Below are 22,571 nucleotides of genomic sequence, written 5' to 3' on the forward strand. Positions count from 1 at the left end.
GGGCTAGCACAGACCCCCAGCAAACTCCAACAGGGCACTCTGGTGATAAAGAAGGAAGCATGGAGGAGACCCCAACTGCATATATGGGAGGGTAGTAGGGGAGATCAGAGCCTGGGCAACCTATTGCCAGAAGTAATATAGCTCACTGCAGCTCTCCATGCTCCTTCAGGAGCTAAGGGATTCTTTTATGTAGAGGGAGTTGGAGGCTCAGGTATATCCCTCTCCTTCCTACCTACTGACTTTTGGCGGGTGGGAGTGGAGATGAGTGTGATATTGGGGACTGTGCCCTTAAGTCCGGGCAGGGTGCTGCAGAAGCTCATGTTGGAACTGCACACATAATAATTGATAATATCTAAATCTTATATGGCACCTTTCACCAGTAGCAGATCTACTGTAAGTGTTATGGGTATGTCTACGCTGCATCTGGGTGTAAGCCCCCCAGACTTGTAGTAGCAGGGCTCGCACTAGTGCACTAAAAATACCTGTGTAGTGGTTACAGCTGGAGCTTGGGCTCTGCAGCCTGGGGTAGAGGGTGGGCTTCAGAGCCTGAGTTCCATCCTGAACCACAACATCAAAGTGCTGTGTACACAGCTACTTTTAGTGCACTAGCCTGGGCCCTACTACTGCAAGTCTGTGGACCTGGCCAGGAGGCTTGCTCCTCGATAATGTGTAGACATATCTTGAGTCATTGCTGAAGGCCACACGCCACCACCGTGCGGGAGGTATGCTTTTCTGCTGCCACCCGTCCTGGCTCAGGCAGAATGAGTGGTGTTGCTGCCGTACCCACCAAGAAACAAGGACCTTGGGGTATTTGAGATGCTTGATTCCCCCAATGCCCATCCCCTGGCTGGCACTGGGGTATAATATTTAGTAAGTACTTGGGATTCAGTATCAGGCCCAACACTTGCATTAACAGGATGGGCAGCCAGCTTCAACATCTAATTCACGCTATGCATGCTCCAAGGCTTAACATAAGCATTAGTAGAGTCATTCCCTGTGATGGTTCGGGGATCACCCAGACAAGTCAAGAGGTTCTCTCACCGCCTGCCTTGTAACTTTGGGTGCCTTAATGCTATGGCTCAAAGTCCTGACACCAGTAGTCAGCCTGCAAGCTTAAGGGTTTTAGCCTGGCTTACACCAGCCTAGTTACCCCTTGCAGGATGACCCAACAGCCTTTCTGGTCCCAAGATGCCCCAAATCTGTTTATACTGCATTCTTAACTACTCAGACTTTTCCCTTCTGGTTTGTTACCTGCCAAAGATGTGAAAACAGCCCCTTGTTATCAGCTCACTTTGGCACACACAGTTTGCACATGAGAGACCGGCTGAAGGTAAAAATAAATACAAGGTTTGTTGAATAGAAAAATCACAGATTCAAAGACGAAAAAGCAAGGGAAACAGACAAATACAAGTTACACAGAAAATACACACACAGCCGCATCTTCAGGTTTTACACTTCTATATTGGATAAATTCCCTTTTCTAAGACCTGTACCTATGGCCTTTGAACAGTTTTCCAGTGCACAGGCGTTGATTTTATTTTTCTGAGTGGGAGCTGCACCCCCATGCTGCCTCAAGCCCTGCCCCCACTCTGCCCCCTTCCCTGAGGCCCCGCCCCCACTCCACCTCTTCCTGCCTCCTCTTCCCCCAGTGCCTTCCACCCCCAGCCAAACAGCTGATCAGCAGGTGGCTGGTGGGTGCTGACCACCCACTATTTTTTTCCATGGAGCTCCAGCCCCAGAGCACCCACGGAATCAGTGCCTGAGTGTGCCCCCTAATCATAAGTGGGATTCAGTGTTCACAGACAATCCCCTGCCTTTGAGACTTCTCCCTCAGTTCTGGATGAGTACTTCAGTTCAAGCCTCCTTTTAAAAGGGAATTTTTTTCCTTTCTTTTCTCCTGGCATGGTGATTCATGATTACTTAGGGTGGGGAAATTCTAGCTAGGATGTCTGTGTTTTCCCATTAACCCTAATGGCCCATCATTTGCCTTTTCTTGGGTTGTACAATGCTAGGTGCTTGGAGGTAGTATTGTCTGGGTAGGGAGGCAACCCTTCCCTGCCTGGCTGACTGCCACCCTGTTGTGAGGTGGAGACAAAGTTTTATGAACTAGTTCTCTATCTACATAAATTAATAACCATAGCCTGTAGACCTTTCTCATAATTGTTAAGTTTAGAACATTACAAGCTTTCATAAAAGATCTTACTCGATATATTTTATACACAGTAAAATCGTATACAATCAGTTGATACAATTGCTTATTCTTTGGGTTTCAGATCCCCAGTTCTTCTCTTAGAGTGTTTGGACCCTGATCGTCACACTCCCATACTAAAAACATCATTTACATAGAGGGCTCTTGTTTCTGCTCTCTCTAACCTCTGTGCCACTTGAGGCCTAAACTGTGGGAAAGATCCTGAGCTCTGCTACATCAATATACAATTTGGAATAAAACAAGAGCAACTGAGAGCAGAATTTAGTCCACAAGACATAAACCTATAAAGGCTTCAACCTTAAAAATGGAGGGGTTAGTGAGCCGTAAAATATGCCTTTTAAAGATTCACTTCTTTTCAGTGGTGTAATGATTTTAACCTCTTCATTTTTATGTGGCTTGGGTTACCTCTTTAGAGCTCTAAGGATGGACAATTGTCAGAATCTTCACTCTGGCCAGGATTTATTAATAGTAATGCAGCGTTCTCTCCCACCGCCCCCTTAAACATTCATCCTCCACTGTAGCCAAGTTCAGCTTTGTATATGAATTCTCCATTTTCATAAACAGGAAGGCTTTCTGTTAGAGCGTTAATCTGCAAGGAAACGACTCCTTGTAAAAGAGTTCAACTGAAGGCCAATAATCCAATATATGTGTCTTGGGGGAGGGAGAGGGGTGGATAGGGAGGGTGGAAACCTGTCTTTCACTGCAAGAGAAATAAAAATAGCAGTGAATGTTATCATTTTAAAATTGTTACTAGCACTGAGGAGACGTGATCCAAATAACAAGTGAATACATGCATACATTGGTACGAGATAAAGACACCAGATAGGAATTTGATTAAGTATTATTATCAGCCACCATACAGAGAATGGCAGGCAGCCAACGAGCATTCAGTTTTCTGTCCATCTGCCTGCTGGCTGCTTCTGCAGGTTGTCATAAAGGTAACCTGAAGATAGGACTGTATATCAGATAATGGAGTGAATATTTTCTCCATAAGGGGTCTCCTTAAACATTACTTTCATTGTCAGAGGAAAAGTCAGGCTTGTTGCTTAAATTACAATGTTTTTTTCTGGCTTTTTAGTTATGTGTTGACAATCTAAGAATTTTTGATGCTTTTCTTCCTCCTTATGGCAGCTGATATTTAAAGCCTTCACAACCTTTCTTGTATCTACCCCATAAACTGTCTGTCACATAAAAACAAAGCCCTTAATGTTAGAGGGAAGAGGAGAGCATTCATCATTGGCAGCAAATGATCCATTTATTCTTTTTATGAAATTACTCAGGGCTCAATGGTGAGCTTTCTTGTGCAACCACATAGGGCAGTAATGGGGCATAAGAAGCTGGAACCTGTGTAGATGGGTAGGAACCAGAGCCAGTTTGCTACTACCTTTCCCATGTAGGTGGGTGGGGAATGGGCAAACAGGACTGGGGAGTGGGTGGAGCCTTGGATCCACTTCTCCTAATGCACCAGTATGTGCACATGAGCCACTACACAGGGGAAATAATTTGTGCGAGCTGTTTTGTTACTGTATATTTAAGTCTCAACTAGAGCAAGAGCAAAAAGGAACCAGATTGTGAGTCGCAGACCTGTTCCTGCCTTGGTTGTGGAACAGGGCACCTATGCAATATCACTTACTTCATCTGGGATGTAACCTCACAATCCAGCCCATAGTGTATTTGTAGTGCTCAAAAGAGCAAGGCACGGCATTATCAAAGACCAGACACAGTAGGGTAAATTCATCCCGGACCTTTTGAAGTCAATGCAATCAACTTGGCTGAATGTGAGCAAGCATTACGCAGTCTTCCACATAGCACTCTACCAATTTGCTGCAATCCTTACCACTGGTATCCCTGTTGTGAACAAAACCTGACTGCCATGCCATATTGTAGGCTTGTTCAGCAATGTAAGTGAATATTCATAAACTGAATTCATGTCATCAGCAACCCATCTAACCATTATAAATATATGAATTAAATGCTTCTGTTTGGCTGCACTGTAAAAAAATAACTTAAGGGCTTGAAAAACTAAAGGGACATCAAAAAGGGACATAGAAAAGTTGTTCTCTTTGCCACAGAGGGCAGGACAAGAGACAATGGGTTCAAACTACAGCATAGCAGATTTAGATTAAATCTCAGGGAAAACTTCCTAAGTGTAAGTACAGTAGGACAATGGAACAAACTGTTTTGGGAAGCTGTGGAAGCTCCTTCACTGGAGATTTTCAAAAGGAGGCTGGATAGCCATCTGTCTTAGATGGTTTGGATACAACAAATCCTGCATTTTGACAGGGGGTTAGACTAGATGACCCTTGCAGTCTCTCCTAACCCTATGGTTCTATGATCAGTTGAACCTACTATTTTTTTATAACTATTCCCTTCACCAAAACATTTGAAGCTATAAACTGTTCTAGAGCTCACTGCTGTCTGAATAAGTAGATAGTTGTAAGGATTTGATTGGATTTTTCATTGTAAAGTTGAGAACAAGTGATGGGATAATAGGTTTCAGTCTATTTTTTATCCTGATGTCAGATTGTTCAGTTTTCTAGTAGTTTATAGTGGCTATGAGTGCAAAAAGCTCACATGCACCAGGATGCAAACATGCATGAATTTCATCTTTTAGTCAGATCCAGTTCAGTCTGAGGGAGGTTGATTTTCATTCACATTTGGCTGATTATGTTGATCACACCTCCAATGGTCCCTTTTTTTTAATCTTTCCTTTCTCTTTGCATTGCCTGTCTCAGATTTCCCAAAGGAACAAAATGGCAAGAATCTTTCCAACTTGAATGAAGCGTGCTCATGGTGCTTGCATAAATGGTTAGATTTTGGCTGTTAAAAATACTCCATGGCATGTGAATCTAAAACTTAATGAATGTTTTTCACAGTGCTTTGAAGATGTAAAGTGTGAGCACTTGTCACCAGAGTTCCTTCCCCATAGTGCTCCCTAGGTTCTAATTCTGGGTGGTTTTCCCACTCCAGTTCCAGTCCAAAGAGGCTCAGCCTTCTGACTACGCCCCAGACAGTCTGCCTCTTGTGGGGTTTTCAATGAATAGAATAAAAAGGAATTAACGCAACTGAATCCTCCCAAAATTGGATTTAGGCTAGCTTCCTTCAGGTGGTGCTTGCTGGGCTGTGGCCCTAAATTGAGTTTGCAAGTAATAGAGGGGAATGGGGCCTTCTCAAGATGAGTCAGCATGGACCTCCTTTCCTTCCTTCAGGGAGGGACCATAAGGCAGCAGTCATCTGAGAAGCTCCTGTCTTTAGGTAGTCCCCTCTCTTGGGGCTGAGGAATGAATGTCTACTCTCTTCCGTGAATGAATGTCTTCTTTTTCTACTCTGGGGCACCTGGCATTGGCCACTGTCAGAAGATAGGATACTGGGCTAGATGGACCTTTGGTCTGGCTGTTCTTATGTTCCCTGATCTGTCATCAGCTGAACAGGGTTTTCCCTCTTCAGCATTTCCCTCCAGTTCTGACATCTCTCTCAGGTGTGATGGGGTGTTACTATCTGAGCCCACATTAGCTTGTTAAGCCTGTGTGGCCCAGAATGGGGTTTGTACATTCCATCACAGTGCTTAATATTGTTATTTACTAAAAAGTCTCTGTCTTTCCAGTATATGAGAGTTGTAACCACCCTCTGAATGTGTCCGGATAGGTGATGGGAATCCATGAACCAGAAAACCAAAACAAATGTTTTATGGATATATTAAACTGTTGGCATAGAGCTAATAAGTGATATTGTATCCTAAGAGAAAGATTTCAGCTAATTACAGCCAAGGAAGGTCAAACATTATCTCTTCTCTCACACAACACTGAAATAATTTGTGTCAATGTGAGTCAAGTGTTTGCAGCTCACCCCCTAACCTGTTCCCACCTAGATTGCCTATGCAGTCATTGGTTATGCTAAACCCATATTCATAGAATCATAGAAGATTAGGGTTGGAAGAGACCTCAGGAGGTCATCTAGTCCTACACCCTGCTCAAAGCAGGATCAACACCAACTAAATCTGTTTTTCTATATTGCACCCACAAGCTATCATCTTCATGCGCAAAAGGATAAAAATGAGTATAAGTTCTTAATTATGTATTTGACATAGACCAATGCTTCCTAGTGTTCAAAATGGAAGGGTTTGCATGCACAATACCCACAATTTATGCAGCCAAGTTTGAAAATTTGTTGTCTCTGTGTGTGTCCAGTCACATCACTCTGAGCCCAATTGGCTGAAAAACTTAGAATTGTGTGTAATCCCTTTGGAGACACTACTCCTGAAATACCATACTGAGGCTCAAGGGGACTCATCCTAGACTACAGCAGCAATGGCTACAGAGGCTCAGGATGCCATTCCCCTGATTATCTAGGGTCTATGGTGGAGATAGAGCCAGATGGCAACACTCCCAGAACAAATCATAAGCTAGAACTCAGAGACAAAGGGCTTGGTTTCACTTTCAATTGTGATTGTGTTTTGAGTGTATTGGGGTGAGAAGGATCACAGCCAGGCCGGACCTGTCTACCCTCCACATTCTTACCTATTGGAAAACTTTGAGCTCTTTTGGGATTTCTGGGACATTGAACTGTGTCATCTCAGCAAAGACCAGAAACCCAGGAGCCTGAGTAGAGTCATGGTCAGGCTACCAAGAGCCAGCCTCATGATCAGCCAGAACAGAAACCGTCAAGAATGAGCTTATTATTCTTGGTGTGGATACTTTGTAAGAACACCCTGTTTGTTTATTTTGTATTAAACCGACCACTGACTTCAGCATGGCACCACCTATCAAAGTCTCTATTTGCCTAGGAAGATGCTGGGAGGGAGCATAAGGTGGGCTGCACTGGCTGTACATTTGGGAGAGGTGGAGTTTATGTATTGTTGTGTTTGACTTCTATTATCCTGATCCCTTTTTCCATTGCTCCCCATCCTGAGTTCCCCATACCTAATAAAGCCTGGGTTACTGTTTTATTACTCTGGGAATTGTGGTAAATATTTTATTTTTGTGTGTGCTCTGGCTGACATTCCTCTGTAACAGATTGTGTGTTAAATATTTCCCCAAGGGACAAGCCTTCTGTGTTTTCTGCACTCAGAGTGGTTTCCTTGGGTGGAGGTACCAGGCACCCTTATAGGTGAACCCAGGACCTGTAACTCTGCAGGGAGAAAGCTGCAGTTATGCCTCAGGACTAAGGTCACATACACATTTTTTTAAAAAAAGGGGGGAACCTTTTCATATACATTTTTGTGATAATTTGTCCTGTTTTTCTAGCAGTTCTAGAGCCTAATCCTGTGAGGTACTGAGTACCTAGAATTCCCTTCTGATTTCAATAGGAGCTGAAGATGTTTGCTCCTTTGGAGGATTGAGCCCTTTATTTCAACGTAGATCATTCACTGCAACACTTATTGACTTGTATTGGATAGTAATTCCTCTCCCATCCATGCCTAGAAAGTAACCTCAGTGGAAAGCGTAAGGAATGGAACTTTCTAACTGGAATGAGGCAAAGAAAGTACTATTATTTTTATGCTTTGTTTTGTTGTTTCTCTTTGATGTTGAAGTCTGAATAAATGATTCTTGTCATGATCAAACCCTTCAGAATGTAGTCATTCACAAAAGCAGTGTAAAATTATTTTATATAATCATCCACCATGTATCTGTTAATAATAAAATATGTATAGCATTTATATAATGCTTTTCATGTGATAATCTGAAAGATCTTTACAAATATGGATATGTACCCATTGTACAGTTGGGAAAACTGAGCTGAGAATAGACCAACATTTTCCAACCATGTTTAGGCACCTAAGTAAAAGGCTTGATTTTATAAGGGCTGAGGAACTAGAGCTCTCAGTGATGTCAGCATTTTGAATATTAGTCACTGAATATAAAGTGCCTAAATGTACATTTACATGCCTATCTTTAGGATCTCACTTAGAAAAAAATGGTTACATTTCAGTATTGGGTGCAGGGATGCATAGGCACAGTGCATGCATATCTTGTAATTCTGTAAATCCCCTGATGCTTGCAAAAAGGAGTATGCATTTCTAATGTATATCTGATCCTCTGTGGCCATAAAGCATTATAGTTTTGATCTAAGGCCGGGAGGAATGGAGATAAACTAGATGGGAGCCCAAGAAGGATCCACATACATGTGTTATGCTTTCAGGAGGAAAAAAAAAAGCATACGCAGAATCAGACTGAAATAGCATGGTCCTGCAGTATGGATTTTGGTGACCCAGATCAACCGGAGAACTTACCCTCACAGGCCTACTTCCCTGTCCTATGCTGGTAGGCATAGAGTGTGGTCATCCATTTGCAGCTCAGAGTCAGTGTATTCCTCCCTAGTTAGAACTCTGCTGCTTTAAGCACTATTTTCAGAAAAAATGTTGCACTATTGATACTAAAATACCCAGGGACCACTGCTAGTCTTCACTGTATGAAACATTTAGTACATCTAAAAATGTTAATCATGTTGAGGACATTGTCACCTTAGGAGATCAGAGATTACTTTTGACTGTGTGCCTGAGAGATTTACTTAGCTTTCATTCCATCAAGTTGAGATATAATGAAGAAGATTTCATTAAATGAAACCCAATTCACCACAATAGGGATTTCAGGTCCAACTGTATTCTCTACCATGGGATACAATGTAATTTAATAATAGTCTCTCTAGGTTAGCTCTATCTATTTGAATGTCAGATTATTAACTAACTCCATACTATAGTATACAAAGCATCTCAGAGATTGCACGGCCAGTCTTTTACTCCTCTTTTTTAAAGCGATCTGTTGATGAGTTTTAAACTACATTATTACAGTATGAGATTTGATGTAAGTGGTGATGTAAGCCTTTTGGCAGTGATCCAGGGCAATGAGACTTAGTGGATTGTTAATGCTGTCTAGCAGGGGTGTGTTGTTTCTACCACAATGACAGCTGCTAAGAGACTTTCTATTATTATCTATTTTTTTTTTAACATTTGAGTATAATGATTTACCAGCCTATAATGTGGTAGAAAATGTGTGAATAACTGGCTGCATTTGTATGCTCAGTGACATCTGGTTTACAGGTGGGAGGATGTGGATTTTGCTAATTAGTATCTGGTGGTATAATTTCTGAGTGAGGATATACTCTGGGACATAGAGAAATATCCTCTGTTTCTCTCAACACTGCCATGACATTTAAACGTTTCTGTGAAATTAAAAAGAGGCAATGCACAGCTCTTTTTTTAAAGGGAAGATTCTTTCCATAATGCAGTAATAACTCCTTTAGAACATAGGTAGAAGATTTTTATTTATGGGATTTATAACAGTGATCATAATGAAATTACTTTGGTCAGATTAGGATATAGGACACTGGCAAAATTATGATGGCCATACAGGGACTCTTCAGTTCCCTTATGGAAAGTTCCTACAGAGCTGAAAAGACCACATTTCTATAGTTTTGTTTTGTTTTTTTTAAATCCTGTAAAACTTGATAGAGAATTTTATCCCTGTTGTACAATTCTATGGGATGATTAAGAAAAGCTACAGAAAGGATATAGTTCTTGGTTAAATTCTATAAGATTTTAGAGTAACTTCAATTTAATTCTGTTGGCTTCATCACTATTCTATGGGCTGTTTCCTTTAATTCAGCAGTTGCCAAACTGTGGGTGGTGAGTGTGGGTACAGGTTGTTGTGGGCATAGGGCATTATTGGGTTTACATTCTTAAATGCTTAAAATGGTAACATAGCCTATAGCTATATTCAATAGAACCTCATTGAGAAATTGAGCATGTCCTAGGCACATAGGGCCATTGGAGTCAGTGGAAAGACTCCCGTTGATTTCAGTGCAACAGGCCAATCAAGGGTGTGAGAATGAGCACTGCTTGTAAAGCTGACAGTAGCTTGCCAGTCAAATGGAGGACATGTCCACTTGAACTTCATGTGGGCTGTGCTGAACTGCAGCATTACCCTTACAAAAAGGAGAGGACTCTCTGGGTATGTCTACACTGCATTGTAAACCTGGACTCAGACCAGGGCCGTAGCAACAAAGAACGTGGCCCCCTCCGAACATATGTCCGGGCGGGGCCCCTTACAATGCAGAAACTGGTATGTGGTATTTATTTTATACAATATACAGGGTTCATATTATGTATACATAAGCCTACAGTGTACATGTATTCCGTATTTACGCAAAGCGCTTCTTTCGAGCCTTGTTCTCCACAAATTGGTTAATCAATGCGTCATAGTCCAGAGATCTGGCAATCTTGTTTTCGATTGAGATAACTGCAAGCGCAGAAAGCCTGTCATCTGTCATGGTTGAGCGCAGGATATTCTTGATCAGTTTCATTCTGCTGAAGCTCCTTTCAGCACCAGCGACAGTAACTGGTGTGGTCAGAAGAATTCTGATGCAAATGCAAAGATTCGGATATATCTCCTGAAGGCTGTTCTTGTATATGTACGTTAAAAAATTGTTTGCCGTGACAAGTCCTCTCTCTTTCTCGATGACATAAATAAAACGATTCAATTCCATTATGAGTTCGTTGGAATCAATGTCTCCCATTTTTCTTTCAAAATTTTTGCTGTGATTCTTCAGTTCATTTTCTCTGTGACACTGCTTCAGGCTGTTAGCGTTGTACAGAAGTCCAAACAACTTATACCACTCCACGAGTTGGTCAAATCACGACGAAACAGAAGATATGGCCTGATCAGTGAGAACAAGAAAGAACTGCGATTTGAACTTTTCTTCGGCAGAAAGACAACTCGAATCATCAGCACATTCGTAATCAAACATTCTCTTCTTATGTCGCACCCTTGGTTTCTGGAAACACCTGCTCAATACCCATATGCTCTGCTATTTCATGTGCATTTGTGACCACAGAGATATAGCCTGTATTTCGATAGTCTTCCAAAAACTTCTTTGTAGCACCAACTTCTGCCTGCAGTACGTCAATTGACACATCTGGTGACTGAATTAATTTGCTGGTTTTATTGACGTGAAATAGTATATCGTACCATGTGTACACAGTCAGAACAAAAGGCCACGTAGTAACATGGTCTAAAAGCGCACCGGCTTCTGTTGCTGTATTGCCATCTTTCTTTTCGAGCGCATATTCTCGCAAAGATGACAAAGCATTGCACAATTCTTCAAGGTGATAATGCAATGGCTTCACAGCATCAATTCTCGACTCCCAATGAGTGTCCGATAACCCTTTAACAGATATTGGCATATGTTCTTGAAGTATATCCCAACGTGAAGGTGAAGAAGAAAAGATAACATATATTCTGTTAATCAGACCGAAAAAGTCAACGGCATATTTCGATGACTTTGCTGCGTCTGAGATCACAAGATTCCAAGTGTGAGCTCCACATGGTACATACAAGGCACGGTCATTTATTTCTAGCATGCGGGCTTGAACTCCTTTATTCTTTCCTCTCATATTTGCGCCGTTATCATAAGCTTGGCCTCTCATGTCAGCAATGTCTATTCCTAAGTTGTTTGCCTTTTCAAGAAACGCTTCCAATAAGCCCTCGCCAGTTGTATCATGAACATTAAGAAAACCAACAAACGCTTAACAAATATTGACACCATCTTCACCGTTGCATTCAACAAAGCGTAACACCACAGACATCTGTTCTTCATGTGATACGTCGGGAGTACAGTCCAAAATAACTGAATAATATTTTGCTTTTTTAAGCTGCGCTATGTTGGCCTCTTGAATGTTACTGGCAACAAGTTGAATCAGCTCGTTTTGGATCTGTGGACTGAGGTACTGAACATGTGTCTCTGCCTTCTTAATCCTCTGTAAAAGTTCGCTGAGGACAGTATCATACTTTGCAAGCAATTCAAACAGTCCCAAAAAGTTGCTATTCGAAGGATCGCCGAGCTTTTCATTACTTCCTCGAAATGCGAAGTTTCTTTCAGACAAGAAAATAACGACATCAACCATGCGTTTGACAACATTTCTCCAGAAATCTCTTTCTTTCAGAAAAGCCTGCAATTCGAGTTGGTCAATAGATGTACGGTTTATTATGCCTGACCGAAGGTCAAACCATTTCACCATACAGTCTTGATGACCTTTGCCTTTTTCATGCTGCTGAAGTCTTTTTGACAGTGCTTTCCAAGCAGATGTTCCACGACGTAGCAGTATGTCACCAGTGCCAAATAATTTACAATACAAACAAAATATGGGATCTTTCTGAACTGAGTACATTACCCATGAACGTCTTATTTTCTCGCCATTTGCCATGGTTCGATAGAAATGAGTACTTGTGAACCTCCGTCTTTCCTCATTAAATGGAAATTCATAACTTTCATTCTGCTGCAGTGGGCCACGTGCAACAATGTCACACACTTGCCTGTCCGATATTATAGACTGCCAATCTCCTGGATCATCAGTCAGTGGTTCAGATTCAGATACTTCTTTCCCAGCAGCAGCTGAAATATCTGTCACAGTTTGTTTGGTAAAACAACTGGCTTCACCTTCGACCTCACTTGAAGCACTTCTGGATACTTCTGTATATGATTCGTCGCTGCTAGCGCTGTCCGTTTCATGTGCCTGTACCTGTACGTTGGATTGCAGCACAAAATACGTTGACAACTTTGGAATTTTCTCAAGTTCCTTCTCGGCATCTTTTGCTGCCTTTCGTTTACTAGCTCCACTCTTATACATTCTCTTAGGGCAGGTCTACACTAACCCCCCAATTCGAACTAAGGTACGCAACTTCAGCTACGTGAATAACGTAGCTGAAGTTCGAAGTACCTTAGTTCGAACTTACCTCGGTCCAGACGCGGCAGGCAGTGTCCCCCGTCGACTTCACGGTACTCCTCTCGCCGAGCTGGAGTACTGCAGTCGACGGCGAGCACTTCCGGGTTCGACTTATCTCGTCCAGAAAAGACTCGATAAGTCGAACCCAGAAGTTCGATTTGCTTGCCGCCGAACTACCGGGTAGTGTAGACCTACCCTTAGACATCAGAAAGCACGCTTCTGCATTGGAAACGAATCATTTTAAACGATAAAAAATTAAACAACTAAATTAATAACATTTATCCGCTGACCGCCATTATGAACGCAAATACACCTTCTTTGAATGGGTCCAACTAAAATTCGAAACTGACCGACAGACAACTGATGTAGCCAATAGCATTATGATATATGATAATAACTTCACAGTTTTGTCAGTAAAACCGACATGGATTGTGCAATAGCATCAATAAATGTCACTTACCTAGTTATACCTGACATTTTTTTTTTGGCACTTTTAGGGGCCCCCTTCCTTGCGGGGCCCCCTCCGGTCGGAGGGTACGGAGGGCGCTCGCTACGCCTCTGACTCAGACTCAGGTTTTTGCCCAAACTTGCCTGTCATCCTCACACAAATATGTCTGACTCGGGTCAGCAAGCATTCAGGACCTGAGTTCTAGGACATACTTGGGCGGAGGGGAGGGAGGGGCTGAGCCTGACTCCCACTGAGATTTGGATCCAAGCCCTGTCATTTTGCAATGACAAGGCTGCAAACCCAGACTTTGAGTCAGTAGTTCTGCAGAGCACAGTATGGATGCGTTACCACAGTTGAGACCTGGGTTTACAATGCAGTTGGGATGCTCAAGCGCAGGCATGGAAACACCAATCCTCAAGTGTGGGTCCTACAGACTAGGGTTTACAATGTAGTATAGACATATCTTATTAGATCCATAACATGACTGCAGCCTTTTTATTCCTCCTCCTATGCATTTCATTTTTTTTCTTTTTAAATTGCAGAAAATACCAGCCATATTATAATAATGAAGATGCACAAAATAAGCATAAATAACCCTTTTAGAGCAGAGCAAGACCATAGGCTGTCTTGTAGAGAGGTGAATCTCCCAGCTGGCACATTGGGCTGACATAAATCAGGGAGATTCAATTTACATCTCCCTGGACCAGTTTTGCTGAATTTGGCTCAGTGTTTAGAAGTGTATGGATATAGTTATTAATTCATATGGGTTCCTATCTATCCAATATAAATGAACATTCTCAAAAGAGGTAATGATAGGGAAAATTTTGAGACCCACTTAATCAGGACATGTTGGGTTTCTGTCCATAAGTGTCATTCAGCCAAAATGTTGTGCTGCATTTTAAACATTTCCTCCATAGACACAGCTATGGTAGCTAGACATCATTGTTTATCTATCTTAGGTACTTGTATGGCCTCTCCTACTGTGGTATGTAAACTTAAGAGCCTTACAATCTTTAATCAAGGGGACTTAGGTGCCTAGGTGCTTTTGTACTTAGGCTCCTATCTACATCTTTAGGTGCCTTTAAAAATCTGGCCATAGGTAACTTGATCAAGATCACACAGAAAGTTGCTGGCAGAATAGAGACTTGAATCTTGGTCTTCCAATTTCTAGGTTAATGCCCTAACCACTGGACAATCCTTCCTTCTGTTAAGTATCAGAGGGGTAGCCATGTTAGTCTGGATCTGTAAAAAGCAACAGAGAGTCCTGTGGCACCTTTAAGACTAACAGATGTATTGGAGCATAAGCTTTTGTGGGTGAATGGTCTCTGTCTGAGGGGTTGGAGCAGATGCGGTTGTACCTCAGTGCTTGGCTGTAGACGATAGATCGTGTGGTGTGTCTGGGGTGGAAGCTGGAGGCATGAAGGTAGGCATAGCAGTCAGTGGGTTTTCGGTGTAGGGTGGTGTTAACGTGGCCATCACTTATTTGTACTGTGGTGTCTAGGAAGTGGATCTCCCATGTAGATTGGTCCACTCACTCCCCTCCTCTACCTACGCTACATTGATGACATCTTCATCATCTGGACCCATGGGAAGGAGACTCTGGAAGAATTCCACCACAATTTCAACAGCTTCCACCCCACCATCAATCTCAGCCTGGACCAATCTGAACCATAACAACTCTAACTCAGGAACCAATCCATGCAATAAACCTCGATGCCAACGCTGCCCACATATCTACACCAACACCACCATCACAGGACCTAACCAGATCATCTACAACATCACCGGTTCATTCACCTGCACATCCACCAATGTTATATATGCCATCATGTGCCAGCAATGCCCCTCTGCTATGTACATTGGCCAAACTGGACAGTCACTACGTAAAAGGATAAATGGACACAAGTCAGATATCAGGAATGGGAATATACAAAAATCTGTAGGAGAACACTTCAACCTCCCTCGTCACACAATAGCAGATGTAAAGGTAGCCATCTTACAGCAAAAAAACTTCAGGACCAGACTCCAAAGAGAAACTGCTGAGCTTCAGTTCATTTGCAAATTTGACACCATCAGATCAGGATTAAACAAAGACTGTGAATGGCTAGCCAACTACAGAAGCAGTTTCTCCTCCCTTGGTGTTCACACTTCAACTGCTAGCAGAGGACCTCACCCTCCCTGATTGAACTAACCTCTCCAGACTGATTCTTGCCAGCATATTTATACCTGCCCCTGGAAATTTCCATTACATGCATCCAACAAAATGGGCATTCACCCACGAAAGCTTATGCTCCAATACATCTATTAGTCTTAAAGGTGCCACAGGACTCTCTCTTCCTTCTGTTGTTTACTAACAGGCAATTGTCTTTCCATTTTAATGATCTGTTCTTCTGGATCATGTTTGTTCAAATTCTTATTTATTTTTAAGAACATAAGAACTGCTATACTGGGTCAGACCAATAATCCATCTATTTTAGTATCCTGTTTCTGACAATGGCCAGCCCACCTTATGCTCCCTCCCAGAATCTTCCTAGGCATATAGAGACTTTAGGTTCAGTCTTTGATAGGTGGTGCCATGCTGAAGTCAGTGGTCGGCTTAATACAGGGGAAATGTGTAGAATAGGGCAATTTTTCAGAGATCCACCCCTATTTTCCTTTCCTGTCTTCTGATACTCAGAGGTCACCCCAAACATGGGATTATGTCCCTGACCATCTTGGCTAATAGCCATTGATGAACTTATTAAGTTCTTTTTTTAACACAGTTATATTTTTGGCCATCACAACATCCCACGGGAATGAGTTCCACAGGTTAATTGTGCATTGTGTGAAAAAGTATTTCCTCTTACTTGTATTAAACCTGCTACTGATTAATTTCTGCTGACCCCTGGTTTTTGTATTGTGGGAAAGGATAAATGATACTTCTTCATACACTTTTTCCACACCATTCATGATTTCACTATTTTATAGACCACTATCATACCCCCCTTGTAGTAATCTCTTTTCTAAAATGAACAGCCCTAATCTCTCTTAATCTCTCCTCATATGGAAGCCGTTTCATACCCTTGATTATCTTTGTTGCCCTTCTCTGAACTTTTTCCAGTCTTGCTATATCCTTTTTGAGATGGGGCGACCAGAACTGGACACAGAATTTATATAGTGGCATTATGATATTTTCTGTCTTATTTTCTATCCCTTTCCTAACAGTTCCTAACATTGTTAGCTTTTTTTCATTGCTGCTGAACATTGAGTTGGAGTTTTCAGAGAACTACTCACAATGATGCCAAGATCTCTTTCTTGAGCAGTAATAGCTAATTTAGAACTTATCATTATATATCTATAGTTGGGATTATTTTTTTCTAATGTGCATTACTTTGCATTTATCTATACTGAATTTTATCTGCCATTTTGTTGCCCAGTCAGCCAGTTTTATGAGATTCCCCTTGTAACTCTTTACACACTGTCAGAGCTTTGGACTTAACTATCTTTAATAACTTTAGGTTAGTATTACCAAGCGGTTTAACTGTGTTCACCTCTTAGACCAGATCTTGTGCTCCACTTAGGTTTAAATCAAGAATTGTCTCTCCCCTTGTGGGTTCCAGGAGTAACTCTTCCCTCTTGTCCCATGACTACGAAGAGCCTTTGGTAATGGACCTTGTCAAAGGCTTTCTGAATATCCAAGTACACTATGTTGACTGCATCTCCCTTATCCACATGCTGGTTGACACCTCAAAGTATTTTTATATATTGGTGAGGCATTACTCCCCTTTACAAAAGCTGTGTTGATTCTTCCCCAGCTAATCGTGTTCATCTATGTATCTGATCATTCTGTTCTTTACTATAGTTTCTACCAATTTTCTCGGTACTGAAGTTAGACTCACCAGCCTGTGATTGTTAGGATCACTTCTGGAGCCTTTTTGAAAAATCAACACTACATTAGTTATTTTCCTGTTATCTGGTACAGGGGCTTATTTCAATGATAGGTTACACTACAGTTAATAGTTCCTTATTCCATATTTGAGTTCCTTCAGAACTCTTGGGTGAATGCCATCTGGTCCTGGTGACTTATTACAAATTTATCAATTTATTCTAAAACCTCTTCTACTAACAGCAATGTGGGACAGTGCTTCAGATTTGTCACACTTAAAAGTATAGGTCTCATGTGCTCTCCCCCATCTTCTTTGCAGTGAAGACCAATGCAAAAAAATAATTTTGCTTCTCTACAATGGCCTTGTCTTCCTTGAGTGCTCCATTAGCCCCTTTGTCATCTAGTAGCCCCCTGCCTGTTTTCTTACTGTTAGTTTTTGCATCTTTAGCAATTTGCTTCTCACATTCTTTCTTGACTGCCTTGTTATACTTTTACACTTAACCTGCCAGAATTTGTGCTCCTTCCTATTATCTTTACTAGGACTTCCAAATTTTAAAATATACCTTTTTGCCTCTAATAGTGTCCATTACTCTGCTGTTTAGCCATGGTGGCATTCTTTCGGTACTCTTATTGTCTTCTTTGATTTCAGATATACATTTAGTCTGAATTTCTATTATCATGTTTTTACATAGCCTGAAGTTGCATTTAATCCTTGTGATGGTGCCTTTTAATTTCCATCAGAAAAGCATCCTCATTTTTGTGTTGTTCCCCTTTTTAAAGTGACTGTGGCGGGTTTTTTTGGCATTATCCTCCAATAAGAATCTTAAATTTAATTACTTTAGGTCAGTATTACCAAGTGGTTTAACTATGTTCACCTCTTAGACAAGATCTTGTACTCCACTTAGGTTTAAATCAAGAATTGTCTCTCCCCTTGTGGGTTCCAGGAGTAGCTGCTTCAAGAAGCAGTCCTTTATGATGTTTAGAAATCTAATCTCTGCATCACGCCCTGGGGTAACATGTACCCAGTAAATATGAGAATAGTGGGAATCACCCAGTATTATTTCACCTTCTGCTTTTGGTATCTTTTATAACCTCCCTTAGCATTTCACTGTCACTGTCACCATCCTGGTCAGGTGGTCGATATTATATTCATACTGCTATACTCTTTATTCAAACATGGAATTTCTATCCATAGAGATTCAGTGGTTCTGTTTGATTGATTTAAGATGTATACCTTATTTGACACTCTGCCTTCTTTACATATAATGCCACTCCCCCCTCCAGGGCAACCTACTCTGTCATTCTTATATATTTTATACCCTGGTATTACTGTGTCCTATTAATTATCCTCATTCCACCAAGTTTCTGTAATGCCTATTATATCAATATCTTCATTTAGTGCCAGGCACTCTAGTTCACCAATCTTAGTATTTAGATTTCTAGCATTTGTATATAAGCACTGGTACATTTTGTCAATGTTCAGTTGCTTGTCTTCATTAGTTATTTTTAAATAGGACTCTATTTTGTTTGAGTGTTCCTCTCTAGCTCCTACCTATACTTTACCAGCTTCTTGCCTATCCTCTTTACTATGATATAGTTTCCCCCTTTAATAATTTCATCCCTAAGTGACATCTCCACCCAGACCATGTGCTTCTCCACACCTGCTGTCTTTCCCCATCCCTTAGTTTTAAAAAAATCCTCTAAAACAGTGGTGGGCAACCTGCAGCCCGCGGGCCACAAGCAGCCTATTAGGGTAATCCATTGGCGGGCCACCAGACGGTTTGTTTACATTTGTATGGCCACCCGCAGCTCCCAGTGGCTGCAGTTCGCCATTCGCCAATGGCGAAAGCTCATCCCTCCTGTATAAGCCATTACTTCCCCAAAAGTTTCCCTAGTTCCTAATAAACCTAAATCCTTCCTTCCTACACCATTGTCTCATGCACACACTGAGACCTTGCAGTTCTGCATGTCTTTCTGGCCCTATGTGTGGATCTGGGAACATTTTAGAGAATGCTATCATGGAGGTCCTGGATTTTTAATCTCCTACCTACCAGCCTAAATTTGGCCTCCAGCCCCTCTCTCCTACTTTCCCTGTGTTATTGGTGCCTACAGGTGCCAGGATCACAGCACTACCTGTAAGCGTATCTAGATGTCTCGTGAGATCTATTACCTTTGCACTGAGCAGGCGGTTCACCATGCTGTTTTCCTGGTCATTACAGACCTAACTATCTGTCTATATTTCTAATAATCAAATCCCTCACTACTATTGCCTGTCTCTTCCTAATAACTGGAGTCTATGCCCACAAAGGGATATCCTCAGTGTGAGAGGATATCATGACATCATCTGGAAAGTAGGTCCCAACACTCTCTATCTCCCATTGCCCCTCCTGTTCAGCCACTGTGGCCTCCAGAGTCTGTACTCTGTCTCTGAGGGCCATGAGTTATTTGCACCACATGCATACATACGCCACCTGCCCATGAGGCAGGTAATTAGAAACATTTACCTCTTACAGTGCAATAAACTGGGTATGCCCCACTCTGCTGCTAGTCTTCTGACTGCATTTTTATTCTTGGGGCTTTTTTATTTAGCTTAAGTTTAGGGTATGTTTGTTAAGTGTACTGGGTTTTCTTTATTCTGTCAGTTGGGTTTTTTGGGGTCTTCATGTTAAATCCCTCAGACTCCTCTTCCTGCAGCCAAGCTCTTAGTGCAGCTAAATTCTCTTTAACTTGGAAGCTCACTCAGTCGCTAAACTCTCTCTGCTCAAGAAGGGGCTCTGGCAGGAGGCCTCTAAATTTATAGCTGCGGCTAGACTACATACCCCTGCTATCTCCTGTTGATTACTACAGGCTATCCCTTTGGTCAGTAAGTACCAATAATGAGTGATTTACTCAGCTGCTACATTGCCTAGCACCTCTATGGGGGCTTTGAGTAACTGGTGCAGCCTCTTTGACCACGCTTGGAAGTTCAGGTTTTGCTCCACCATTACAAAAATGACCAGAGTTCTAGATGTGGGGATGAGAGAGAAATATTTCCCAATCTTGAGTGAAAATAGTTATAGCAGCTGGGCTTTTCTAGTTGTGTTTATATAACACCACATAAAATGCTTAGTTATTAAACTTCATTGTTTTGGGTGAAAATCTCACTCAAGTGAAACAATTATCTGTCATGTATGATTCAAATCAGTGATTTCTCACTGCCGCTTATTATTTCCGCTTAATTTGTTGTGCATTCTGCCTTTGTAAAAAGACATTTGATAAAATTATTTGATTTCAAGGTCAGGAATTTTGTTCAGTTTCTTTTCTTTGTGATGTAGATTGTTTATAAACATAGATTATGTACATTAGTTGTGGTTGAACTAACATTTCTCCTTCTCTGTCCCCCCTCTGCACTATATACACACGAGTGTTTGGCTGGTTAGATTACAGAGGGAAGAGGAATTTTCTTACGGCTGAACAAACCAGTTTGGAACCAATGAGAACTTCCCTAATTCAAAAAAACTTTTGTTAATGTTCACATTGGTTCAGATAAAGAACCAATGTGTCTAACTGCCTGCAAGACAACAGCTTCTTCTTCCTATGCAATCCTCCAAAAGCATCTCAATCCATCCATCCATCTTGGTTCTTATATAACAACCGTCACTCCATTATCAATCCAAACATCCTTCCCTTACTGTGCCTAATCAACCTACAACACACTAACAGGCTTTATTTCCCTTCAGTCCAACATGGTCACTGAGAAAAGAGAAGGTCTGTTGGAAGGTCATAGAGATGGAGGCAAAGGGGGGAGCCAAAGACTTGCCGGTGATTCACCCGAAGGGTTAAATTTTCAAAAGTACCTAAGTCCCATTTTTTAAATTCTCTTAGTCTTGCCAAATAGATCTTCCAAACTTTTTCAGGCTACCTATTTTAATTATTTGGTCCATGTCTGGGAAGCAGGTATTTTGCTTCCCATACACCTCTAATATCTACATGCCTATTAATAAGAGCTATACTAATCAAAAGGTCTTGGAGGTTCACTTTGGATAGTATATTTATTTATTCACTTTTAATAATATAATTAAAAAAGACACCTGATTATGACTCTGGGAGCCTTTCACATAATTAAAAAAAAAAGTGTACAGCCAAAACAAAATCAGTAGCGAAGTCCACCAAGCATAACTCCATCCCTGACACATCCCTATAAATGGGACTTTCCCCAATAAAACTCCTGTCCTCTATAAAGTCACCCACATCAAGATCCACCCTCTCTGAACCACATCAAGAAGATAGACCTCGCGGCATGGACAACAATCTCAGGCTATTTTGAACTGGGAGAAGAAACTTGTTCCATAGCTGGAGAAGTCTCTACTGCCATCTTAGTTCTTTGTTAAATCAAGATACTTCCAACTGAGAGCTTCTGCTTACAGCATCTGCAACAATATGGTCTGGGAGAAATGGAGGGTCTCAAGCAGGTAGACCATGAACTCACAGTTTGGATTATTCTCCAAAGCTTCTCCAAATTGTCTGAACTTCTTGGGCCTGATCCAGTGCATGCTATACTTCCATTGAGTTTAGTGGTAGTGGAAAGTACTCAGCACTGTGCAGGATCAAATCCTAAGTGTATTGTAGATGACTAAATAAACTGTCAGCCCTGTTTTGGAGAGAAAAAAAGGTAGCTTGAGAAACAACATGTAATTTGAATTAACAAAAATTCCAAAATGACTGAAGCACATGTACTCAAGATAGAGTAGTGAGCAAGACATAGCTTGATGAGATGTTTTCAATAGAAAACTGGGACACACATTTCTTAATATTTTATTATTATTATTATTATTATTATTTTATTATCAGATGTTAAGCAGAGGGAGAGAGGGCTTGATCATCAAGAGCAAAAGTTCCTTCAGTGCCCGTGTTTGCTTTAAAATTGGGGTACTCAAGCATATAACAGGCAGACCAGAGAAAAAGTACAGACAGTACACAGTACAGTGTCTGCAAGCCAAGATACTGATTATTGTGAATAATGGGTTATGGGCTACTGAAGAAGGGCGGAGGAGGACTCACTACACCTCTGCAACTGACAAATGAAAATGATGGCCACAAAAAGACAGACAGATAAGACACAAAAATCAGTGGTCAGTCACTAATAATAAATATGCAGAGCTGAAATTTCTGTTTGTGACATCATAAGCTAAAAATAGAGTAGAGAACAAGACCAGGAAGCCTTGATCACCGTCATTTCTTGCTTTTCTTTGTCTGCCAGATTTCCATCACTGTCAGATAACCATACAAAATACAATCCTGCAAAGTACCAAATTTCCTGAGAGATGCTGCTGAATATTCATGACCTTTCAGG

Source organism: Malaclemys terrapin, chromosome 3, assembly GCF_027887155.1.
Source record: "Malaclemys terrapin pileata isolate rMalTer1 chromosome 3, rMalTer1.hap1, whole genome shotgun sequence".
In the NCBI taxonomy this organism is placed as follows: Eukaryota; Metazoa; Chordata; order Testudines; family Emydidae; genus Malaclemys; species Malaclemys terrapin.